Raw genomic sequence first — 12,021 nt, 5'->3', positions numbered from 1 at the left:
GTGCTTGTGCACATGCTTCCTCAGTTTATGCTGTGCAGCTTCGTCTCCCATGAGATTGTCCCTACAAGTGGTATAGGACTCCTGCTAGAAGTCCTGGGTATCCTAACGAGTATAGAACATCTTCATCATGGCGAACATGGCACACATAGCGGGACTAGAACTATCTGTCTACTCATCCCAATCTCGGATCAACGCATTGCGGTTGCACTGTGCCCATACTACTATATATGGATCCACCCGAGGAAAAGTACCAGTGGCACTGCCGATAAGCTCATCCCCGTGCTGCTCACATATCTGACTCAACACCTCAAAAGCCACTACTTGGGCAGCTTCCCAAGGAGTTTTCCCTTCAGAATCTGCCTTCCACTCCTGCCATAGGGGTGCTTGGGTACGAGCATGTATGGTTAGCTGCACCTCATACCATGGATGTCCCTCCAGGTATTCTTCATTCTAGAAATAGAGGGGCGGTTCGGTATACCCCACAAAATGCAGGACCCTCCAAAGCAAGGCAGGGGTACCAAACATCTCCAAGAAGGTCTCACTCCTAGCTGATGCTACCATCTGTACCAACAAAATGGTGCAACTCTCATGAGAACAACGTTATAATAGAAAAGAGTTACTTAACCGAATAAGAAACTTATATGGGGAGGAACAATGCAAGTATGTAATAATGATTTATCATGATGCATGCATGTTCCATACGTCCTCACAAATTTAGGAGAATTAAACTTCTAACGGCATACATGGTGGCATACATGTGTTCTCTCATATATAACATAACTAGTCAGGCTACACATTTCGCTATTAGCGTACCTGCACAAGAATTTCATTTCAGCCCAACCCACAATTATATATACAGAAATGAAAATCTAGGCTCTAGGTTGCAATCTAAATACTTCTATATATATATATATACACACCTCCATATCAAAGCTACCCGAAAGTAAATACGTCCATATATACATATAAATATGCATATACATATATATATATATATATATATATATATATATATATATATATATATATATAACACATATATATACTTTAGTATCAAAGCTACCTCTCCCCTTAGACCGCACGCTCACATCTTGCGGTCGTGCCACTCATCAACTTACCTTGGGCATAGAGGCATTGGATCTATACATTACCACTCAAGTGAATGGTATCCATACAATAGCACGCCGTATGGACGACGAAAGTAAAAACCCCCAAGTTAGAACTCAATTAGCCACCCAAAATCCTTAACTGGGTATAAAGGAAGTGATCACTGGCACACTCTAGATTCAAACTTTATATTTAAACACCTATATATAGCTATAAGTTTCTAAAAACTAGTTTTAGAAAACAAAAACCTTTGTTTTAAATGCACAAGTGGCCATTAATGTTGAATCTTGCTCCGATACCAGCTGTAGCAGAACCGTACAATTTATAAGAGCACAAGTACAATGGCAGCCTACAAGCGGTCACACTATCATACTTGAGCCCATATAAACCCAGTAACCCGTCGAATACCACGAAGGGTCTCGATTAACCATCAACATACAACCAAGATCGTACATGATTCAACAGACATGTCACGTGTTACATCAGTTCACAAATACAACGTCATACATCAGAGTACGATTAAGAGTTATTACAAACCATGTTCAAATAAAATAGTCATAGAAATGCCCCCCTGTCCCCTTCCACATCACTGATGTGTGGGAGTGCTTCCACAAAGCTTCACAAGCGTCGATCCAATGTCGGTTTGATCAATGGTCAAGAATGAGTTGTTGTGGATCCATGGGCCAATTGTCATTGACTTGGAGGAGCTCCATTGACTTAACCATGGCCTTCCCTACCAATTCTTCACACATGCTATCTAAGTCACTACAAGGTTTTACCTCTAATGCCACACCACATGATTGCAACACCCCTAATTTGGTTGCCATAGGTGGGTCGTATTGCAACATTTTCAAAAAATGGTTGCAATATGTGCCTATAATGCAACAGACTAAATTTGTTGCAATATGTGTGGTTTGTCATTGCAACAGGCTTGTGCTACTGCAACCATTTAAGAATTGTGTTGCAATTAGTTGGCATTATTGCAATGGCATTTTTGAGTTGCAATAGTATCGGTTTTCATTGCAATTACTTGGTGTTATTGCAACTATATTGGATTTGGTTGCTTTTGCTTGTAACTATTGCCACAGTTATTATGGGTTGCAATAATGTTCCATGGTGTTGCAATTGCTAGGGTGGTTATTGCAACAAGATTTCCGATTGGATGCAATAGCATGTTCCTATTGCCATGGTTTTCTGGGGTTGTAATAATTTTTGTGGCATTGCAATTATTAAGTACTTATTGCAACTACAATCCTAAATGGTTGCAATATCATGTTAATATTGCCACGGTTTTTTTGTGTTGCTATAGGCTACCGCTGATGCAACGGCCTAAAAGTGTTGCAATATACAAAATGCTCCATGCATTAGACTACCCCTGATGCAATGGCCTAAAAGTGTTGCAATATACCAAAAATGGTTGCAATTGACAAAATGCTCCATGCATTTCTAAATAATGTATTCTATTGACAAAAAAATGTTCCACAGAGGATTTGATCCCAAGAACTAAAGTACAAGCAAACACTCATCTACCACTGGGCTACTAAGGTGTGTTCAACATTAGCCGCCTTTATATTACTTGTTTACATGATGAAGATGGCTAATTCACTTCATATGTCAACACGGATGATAACCATTCGCATCTTCCATGACAATTTCAGAAAACAAAAAAAATTGTCCAGCTTGCTGATATTTGTGCTTATGATAGAAAACAAACATGAGTATAACAGTTTAAAGACCAACTACAGCTATTCATTATCCCGGACAATGAGATTGTTTTAAAAAAAATCCAGAAAAAACATCACTGTTGTACAAAGGATAAGTATTTAAACAAAGAAATCATCTTCTATGCTTTCTACTGCAACTGGTGCAACAACTCCATCATCAATGTAGGTGTCATCTTCGTCATCATCATCCTCATTAAGTAAGACCGCATCATCTGGTTCGAGAACTGCTTCGCCATGCACTTGATTAATAATAGAGGCATCACCAATTGTGCCTTCCTTGTCTGGTCTTGTCCAATTTGACAAATCCTCATTTGGGCCTAATAGATTCATGTCTTGGATTCCCACATCAAGTAGATCGACTTCCATGTCACCCTCATTTTCTGCTTCTGGCATGGCAAACAAATTTCTTGGTCTCACCGCAACAACACTGGACCATCCTGGCTTGTTCACGAGGTTGACAAAAAACATCGGTTCGGCCTGTGTTGCCAGAATGTAAGGTTCATTTGAATATCTGAACCTAGAAGTATCGATATCGATAACACCATATTTATCCCTACTATATCCTCTACTTCTACTGGTACTGGCAGTCGACACATCATACCAATCACACTGAAACAATAAAACTTCTTTTTGTGTAGGAAACTCGAGTGAGATCATTATTCTAATCACTCCATACCAGGTCATGTTGTTAGTAGTACCATCACCCCTCACAAGCATAACACTGTTTTGTGTGACGAGGTTTCTCTCAATGGTAGTCGTTCGAAATAGCCAGTTATTGATGTAGCATCTATTGAACACATGAGCTCGATGGTTCGATCCTTGAGAAAGGGCATACATAAGTTCACTTGCTTCACCTTTCTCGTATAGTTTGGTGATCTGCAAACATAGTTTGAAAACAAATGCCAGTTAATAAGTACATCATTCTAACCATCACATGGAATAAAAAATTAAAAAATAGAACTAACCTTGCCCTCAAACTACCTTACAAAGTGCTCCTCGTGTCGTTTATTAAGATTCCTTATACTATTTTTTTAGTTCTTCCATGTGCTCACTGCATTGAAATAGCCAATTAATTAATTAGTTGATGCCAGAAACAAAAAGTGCATTAATTAATGATGGTATATTACAACTTACTCGACCCATGGTCTGGCTTCATCGTAGTTACTAATTATGTAGTGCCTCATCTTCTGAACCTCATCTGCACCAAATATCTCGGTAGTCTGTCCTCTCCTCTTGTAATCCATTCCTCCAAATACGCTCAAACCAGATGGCGGCTCATTCACTGTTGTACTTTCATGACGATCAGCGCGATTCAGCTTGGTGTCGACGTCCAAGAATCTAGAGCAAAACGTAAGGCACTCCTCGGCTATGTATCCCTTGGCTATTGAACCTTCTAGGTGCGCCTTGTTTCTCACATAGCCTTTAACAGTACGTAGATACCTCTCAACTGGATACATCCATCTATAACACATGGGCCCTCCAAGTTTAGCCTCTTTAGCTAGATGAACCGGCAAATGAATCATGATATAAAAAATGCAGGTGGGAATACCATCTCAAGCTGGCAAAGAGTCTCTTTAATTGAACTGCTAAGTTTGTCAAGATCTTCTTCCACCAGCTCCTTCGAACAAAGTGCACTAAAGAACCTACTAAGCTGAATCAATGGCATGTCAACTTCTTTGGGCAAAATCTTTCTAAAGACTAAGGGTAACAATTTCTATAGAATAATATGGTAGTCATGTGTTTTCAGTCCAGACACCTTACATGCATTTGTGTCAACACATCTCCTTATATTGGAGCTAAACCCATTAGGCATCTTTGCTCCATGTAGAAATTGGCATAAACTTTTCTTGTCAGCCTTATCTAAAAAGTACAAGGTTGGTGGCAAGGTATAATTATCATTGTCAATGACAGGGTGCTGATCTTGCCTTATCCCTAGTTGTTCCATGTCAAGTCGGGTCTTCTCGTTGTCCTTACATTTACCTTCAATTTCAAGCAAAGTACCCAATGTGCTCTCGCATATGTTTTTCTCAATGTGCATCATGTCCAAATTATGCCTTATGAGCAAAGAACACCAGTAAGGGAGCTCAAAAAAATACTCTTCTTCCTCCAATTGTGCCATCTTTTATCTTCGTCACGCTTCCTCTTTTTTGATGTTGCCTTTCCGAATATCACTTGATCAAAAGTTTCATACTGGTCCAATACCTATTGACCAGACAATGGTACTGGAGCCTCCCTGGTTTCCACCTCATTGTTGAAGCTCATCTTGTTCATGCGCCAAGGATGGTCCGACAACAAAAAAACGATGATGTCCCATGTAGTAGTGCTTTTTTTCCAAATCTCAACAACAAATAATCTGTATCCTTGTGGCAGTATGGACATGCAAATTTTCCTTTTGTGCTCCAACCAGAAAGCATCCCATATGCAGGAAAGTCATTAATTGTCCAAAGCATAATATCATGTAGATTAAAATTCTTCTTTACCTTGTCATCCCATGTATCAATTCCCTATTCCCAAAGATCCTCTAGTTCATCAATGAGGGGCCTCAAATAGACATCAATATTCATTCCAGGAGATTTTGGACCAGGAATCAACATCGACATAATCCAATAAGGTTGTTTCTCAAACAACCAAGGTGGCAAATTGTAAGGGATGAGGATAACAGGCCATGTGGTGTATGTAACATTTTCCATGACAAAGGGGTTGAAGCCATCAGAAGCAAGACCCAGCCTAATATTACAAGCTTCCTTTGCAAACCAACCATAATTGTTATCCACATGCTTCCAAGCCTTCGAGTCAGCAGGGTGACGCATTTTGGCATACATGTACATGCATTCAAAGGGGTAGATGGTGGACACGGTGACGCAGCAAAACATGATGATAGCTTTAATTATGAAGATCACTCTATTCCACTTATTGAAGGTGCCAACCCAGTCTTCATAAGGCCGTATCACTATGCTCCAATATTGAAAACTGAGATTGAGCGTCAAGTGACAGACATGCTACAACATGGTATTATCTAGAAGAGCAACAATCCTGTTGGCCCCCTCGATCTCCGGTACGTAGCATATCATATACTATGGTCTTCGTGACAACGACCAAGATGCATCACCACATACAATCCAAGGGACGATGTAAGCAAAACGAGGTCATACAATGCAACATCCAATATGTAAGCAAATAAAACGAGGTCATGCAATGCAAGTATCAACCCAAGGTGACGATGATCAAACAAAGGATTCGACGACATGGTTTTTTCAGCACCAGTAAATTATTACATCGACCTAAGACATAGATTAATCACTGGTGCTACTAATTACTATCGGTGCTGCCGCATGTGTCGTCCCCTTGCTATCGGTGCTCCTCTTCGCGCTTCTTCGCTCAGCCCTACGCCGGTGCCGTTCTGCGTCCATCGCGAGACGCCGCTCGGTCTCCTCCTCCTGGCAGCAGCGCTCCTCCTCCTAGGAGATCTCAACGACACACTTCAGGATGCAGTCATCGGTCTCCTTCTGCATGATGGCGCGGAGGCGCCGGTCCTCCTCCTGCTTCGGAGCCGTCTCTAATGAGTTGAAGACAACCTCCTCCACTGGAAGAGGTTCCGGTTCCTCCTCCGATGCGGTCTCACGGTCCGGATCATCCTCAAGGTTCACCTCGAGGTCCAATTCGGATGACGGCGTCGACGAAGGCATCAGGGGGCGACGGGTTCAGCATCGCCCATGTTGTCTTCAAGTGACGAGGCATTATGGCAGTGGGTCAAGGGCTGGGGCGAGGTGTGTGTGGGAAGGGTGCTTCGCTTTCTTGACGCGCGGTGGTGCAATGGCGTCCGACTGTGCATGGGGGCTAGGCTTATATAGGCATGTCGGTGGGTGGAACTGATGGTGCAATAACTCGCACCCCTCAGAAGATGGAGCGCGCCTACGTTGGGAACCGGCGCGAGCAGCCAATGGACTCCTAGGTAAACGCGACATCTCTTCGTGGGGAACTGAAGGGCCGCAACCAGTCCAAGGACCGGGTAAAATGGCGGCTCTTCATGGGAACCACGTGACCAGCGTGGCTAGGGAGTTGAAGGGCCTACGCGCAAAGCAGGGACAGATAATCACTCAAAGGAATAAATTCCATCAAACTTACCGAAATCAGGTGATAGCTCAATGGTTTGTCCGCTGCTCTAGAACTTGTAGGTTTTGGTTCGATTCAGGGATGCAACACATTTTTTTTTGCATTTTCTTTCAATTTATATTCCTTCATTTTTAATTTACAAGTTTTTTAGTCCTAATTTTTTGCCAATTTAGGTTTATACAATTCCAATATATATTTTCTTAAGTCCTAACACAATGTGCATGAGGGAGTGGATGCTATCGCAAATACAAAGGTAAGTGTATATCACTAGCTTGGTTTATCGCAAATACAAATACAAAGATAAGTGTATCTTGGTGTCACGAACCCAAACCTAGGTAAAGATGTCACGCTGCAAAAAGGTGGTTTGTGCGATAAATCCTCTCCTTGAGGACATCGATTACCAATTTGCACTGAAACATTGTCTTAGCTCCCACATGAAATCACCTCAAGGCAAAGAAGGTGACATTGAACATGATACACCTATATGATACACATTTGATCAAACAAGATTCCAACTTGCCTATTCATAAGCCCCTGGTACCTTGGACACATTCGAAAAAGGTCTGTTCATTGTAGAGTACGTAAATAGTAAAGCAAATGACAAAATGTTAATACAAGGGGTCAAGTAACACAATGCAAATAAAACCACGTGAAAGGAAAAAGTTTTCCAAGAAATTAGAAAAAAGAATCACCTGATTTGGACAACAAATGCGAAATCTAAACACGTTTAACATTTTTACAATGAATCAAAACAAAAAAGATGAACATCATGAACCCGGCGCCGACAAGTGGGTCCCTCATGTTAGTGGCACACCCTTTTTCCACTTATTTTTTTGTAATTTTTTTCCAAAAATTGGCTTGGTGCCCACATGTAGCCATTTACCGCCTAATACCCCACCCATTATGCGAACAAAACGAATCTTAACCTCCCCACTTCCTCATTATCCTCCCCATCTCCTCCAATTCTTTCCTTTCCCTCCTCCAACTTGGTTCCCAATCTGCACCCACCGCCGCCGCTTGTCTTCATCGTTGCGTCGTCATTGGAGGGGTGCCGGTGCAGGACAGGCCGCACCTAGAGGCCGCCGCGACGTGCCTCCCCACCGTTGGTGCTCAAACCTCAAGGACTCCCGAACTTCCTCTTCATCAGAGTTACGGCAACCCTAGGGCCATTGATCTATTCACTTTTCACTTACAAAAGAGTAATGCATGTACATGTGTGTCTATGTAATAAACTTTTCAATGTAGCTAGACTACAGATTGCATCAATGGAGACTCAATCAGCGTCACCTGTGTTCAACACGCCAACACCTGCTTCATTGTCCAGACCCAGGGCGACGATGTTGCTTTTTCAAACACCTTCGTCTAGGACGGTGACACCTCCTGCTGATGAAGATGGAGGTGATGGCAGCCAATCACATGAAAACCTCCGACGTTCCACTCAGGATGACGATAGGTAACGACACAATGTCTGTCTGGATGCTACTGCAATGATTTAGAATTCGACAAATTACTTCAATAATAGTGAGATCCTTCAATAAATGGTAGTGAGATGCTTCAATAATATGAAGGACACATTATTGTTTGCCATTCTCAAGTTGTTCCTTCTTTAAATATTGTTTACGGTGTGCTTATGTTTCTCATTACATTCTATGACAGCTCAGAACAAACATTGACTGTTTCTTTCACTTGCAAGGGGGCACCGAGGGACAACAATTTGCTCAGTATACAATAGCCAGAGACGACCTCACGTTTGATAACTTAATAACAATGAAATCAAATTTGGGGTATGGTACCAGGGACTACTTGTACTACAAGAGGAGAAGTGGTAACTCTGTAGCAACACTAAACGAGATCGAATGTGATGTCGATGCAAATGCAATGATATCAAGTAATGCAGAGGAGAGGGAGGTCAGATTAGTATTGTCAAGGAATCAAATAACAGAGCGAACTATGGACATAACACCCATTAAATTGCCAAGAACTGTGGCATCAAATAGTGAACATTCCATAGATGAGTCACTTGATGATTACAAGGTGTGGCTTAATAATATGCATAGATAGGGCCAAGGAATGGGTAAGTTACATTGCTGCCCAATTATGAATTGTTATATTATATTATATTGCAATGGCCAGATCACTAATAGTAGCATGGCTTTCGTAGATTTTGAAGATATATACAGGGATGACACAGACAAGACTTACAAAGAATGGTTAAGGGTGCAAGGACAACTAGATCAAATTAGTAATATATACATTCTTTTCCCAAAATGTCAACCAACTTATTATTAGTCCTTCACAATACATTTATAGTTTACACTTGTGACCTATTGTCTGCAGGTGCATATGACAACCCTACAAATCAGATAGATTTACTAAATTCAAGTCAAGATAGCAATCCAACACCACCTCTGAACCAACCATCACATGCTCGGCGTGAGAAAACACAGGGAGATAGTAAGTGATGTTTATTGTGATTTTATTTTGATGTCCAGTTCAGTTTTCCCTATGTAAATGATTTTGTTTAATCTCTTAAACTGTATATTGTTTCGATGGACAAGACTCCCAAAAGAGGAAGGCACGAGGTACTATGAAAGGATTGGTAGCTAGCCACAAGAGATCCAAGCAGGGCAGTCAGAAGCTTAAAGTCCAATTCTCTACACGCGGAGGAGCTGTAGGTGAGAACGCACGCACATTTACTAATGAAATATTAGTGTACACAAGGAAAAAAGCACCACTCATTGGGGTGAGAACATGGAAGGATATCCACCAAGATGTCAAATATTCAATAGTATCTGATATGATGGTAAGTTTCTGATTTGTTTTTGCTAGCATACACTGTTTTGTTACCAAATTAGTTAAGAAGTGACCTAGAATTTATGTTTTATATGTTGAACAACATAAGTGGGACATTGAGAATAACGAAGAAAACAGGAAAAAAATATGGACCATCGCTAATGAGCGTTACAAAGGATGGCGAGCAACATTAAGTGCTACGTACAGGGCGTACACCACCTATGAGGAGAGAATGAGACATAAGCCAGAAGAGTTGGACATTGTTGAATGGCACTATCTGGTTTTGTATTTTAGCAAGACAAGTTTTTAGGTTTGATGACCTTTACTTTATTCTTGCTATTTGCACTTGATGAAATAAAGGCCATGTTTTGGTACATTGCAATATTTTTTTATAATCAACTCCTTGTGTAGAGGGTTAGTTGCAAGAATTCTCGAAATCGGCAGAATGTAAAGGTACACCATCGGGCAGGATCAAAGACTTTTTCTCAGTGTGGCTTTGAGAAGGTAATAACTTCAGAAGCACATGACCATGCTTCCTTACCTTTTGAAATATCACTAATTTGTTACATTCGTGCCTAATTAGAGGGACCCAATAACGGGTGATGAGCCAAATGATTTGGACCTTTTCATGATCACGCACAGTAAGAATGGGCAATGGACAAGCCAAGAATCTTGGGATGTCTATGTGAGTATATAATAGTTTGTACAAACCTTATTAAGTGATGCAAAGTGACTGCCTACAAAATCATTTTCAATTAACTACTTCAATTGTCCTCCTTTGTTAGGATAATGCATGCAGCAAAATTTTGGAGAGGGAAATAGATGGAGAAGCACTCATCATCTCAGACGTGGAGCAAAATCAGATTTTCTAGTCAGCCTACCAGGAAACAAGAAACTACAAATCAACCAAGATCTATGCTAATGGATACTTGGCAAAATACCCAACTAGAAGGCAACTACTGTCTGAGGATTACCAGTACCAAGTGCATCAGGAATCGGCACTAGCCAAAGCATTTTCAAAACTACAAGAGAGATTAGAATCTCAAGAGGCTGAAAGGGAAGCCAAAAGTGAAGAACATAGGCGTCAGATGGAACAAATGATGAAGGCAAGGGAGGCCGATAGAGAAGCTCTTAGGCAATTGTTTATGGCAATGATGCAAGCAACACATGTACAAGCATCAATACAACCGGTAATAGTCGGCTACAAACCATGCATCATTTTCGTAGTTTCAAACTCCACTCATGATTTTTTTACCAAAATTGAAATGTAGGCTAACAAAGATGGGGGACAAAATGCAGAGGTTGTTGCTACAACAAACATGGATGAAGAAAATGGAAATACAAAAAGTGAAGAAATATCACATTAGCATGTAGTTTGAGAACTGAAGAGTGTTTAATGTTGTCATGTGATAGTCCTTAGTATGAGGCATAATTTTCCCTCCATCTATTGATTTGCAGGAAAACCAAGATAGCATCCCACCACAAACACAACTCGAAGCTACAACATCGGTAGGTACAAGTAATGGTCGCACAACTAGAAATAGTGCTGCGAATAAGACTCAAACTGGCCAAAACAAAGGAGGGGATATGACATTTAGTTTTACTACTACTAAAGCACTGAGGGATGCTGCGGCTAAGAAATGAGCATTATCCAAAAGGAATCAACAAGCTGGCAAAGCACAGGTGATTTTTGACTCCACTACCTGTGAATATTTCTGAATCAGATTCAGTTGGCTAGTTCCTGTTACTATAAAGTGAAATGATAGTTAGCTTAATACTAACTTTCTATTTGCTGAATATACCAATGTTAATGATTGTTTTAGGAGCAAGATAGAGTTTGAGTGGAGCGCACAACTGATGGACGGTCAATGTCAAGCCAACCTTTGCTACAGTGCTACACATAGCTATTACATTTTGAACTGTTCAAAGTAGCTACCGTGCGTCAGATACCTTATGTGTTTCAGTTGTTGTGCATGTGTTATCAGCTAAGTTTGACATTGGATGTGGTTTCATTAATGAGTTGTATGAACAAAGCATATTTTGGATTAATGGATGTCTAAATGCTTCTTTCATCATATATTGTTCGGCATGCAATTATTGTTTGAAGCAAACAGAGCTTTGCAATATAGACTATCGACAAAAGAATTTGGCGTTGTAATATATGATATAGCAACAAACAAACGGTGTTGCAAAAAACATCATACCAATGGAATAGTGAGCGTTGCAATAGAGTCTCCAAACTGTAGCAACACAATAGTTAGCATGGCAATAGAGGGTCCAACAA

General features: G+C 40.7%; 1 pseudogene; it reads left to right on the top strand.

Moving 5' to 3' along the window:
- The first annotated feature begins 8,209 nt into the window (after positions 1-8,209).
- LOC136488990 (uncharacterized) lies at positions 8,210-10,559 on the top strand (annotated as a pseudogene).
- The last annotated feature ends 1,462 nt before the right edge of the window (positions 10,560-12,021 follow it).

Source organism: Miscanthus floridulus, chromosome 10, assembly GCF_019320115.1.
Source record: "Miscanthus floridulus cultivar M001 chromosome 10, ASM1932011v1, whole genome shotgun sequence".
Lineage (NCBI taxonomy): Eukaryota > Viridiplantae > Streptophyta > Magnoliopsida > Poales > Poaceae > Miscanthus > Miscanthus floridulus.
Note: the sequence above shows the minus strand (reverse complement) of the source record. Positions and strands in the feature narration are given on the sequence as shown.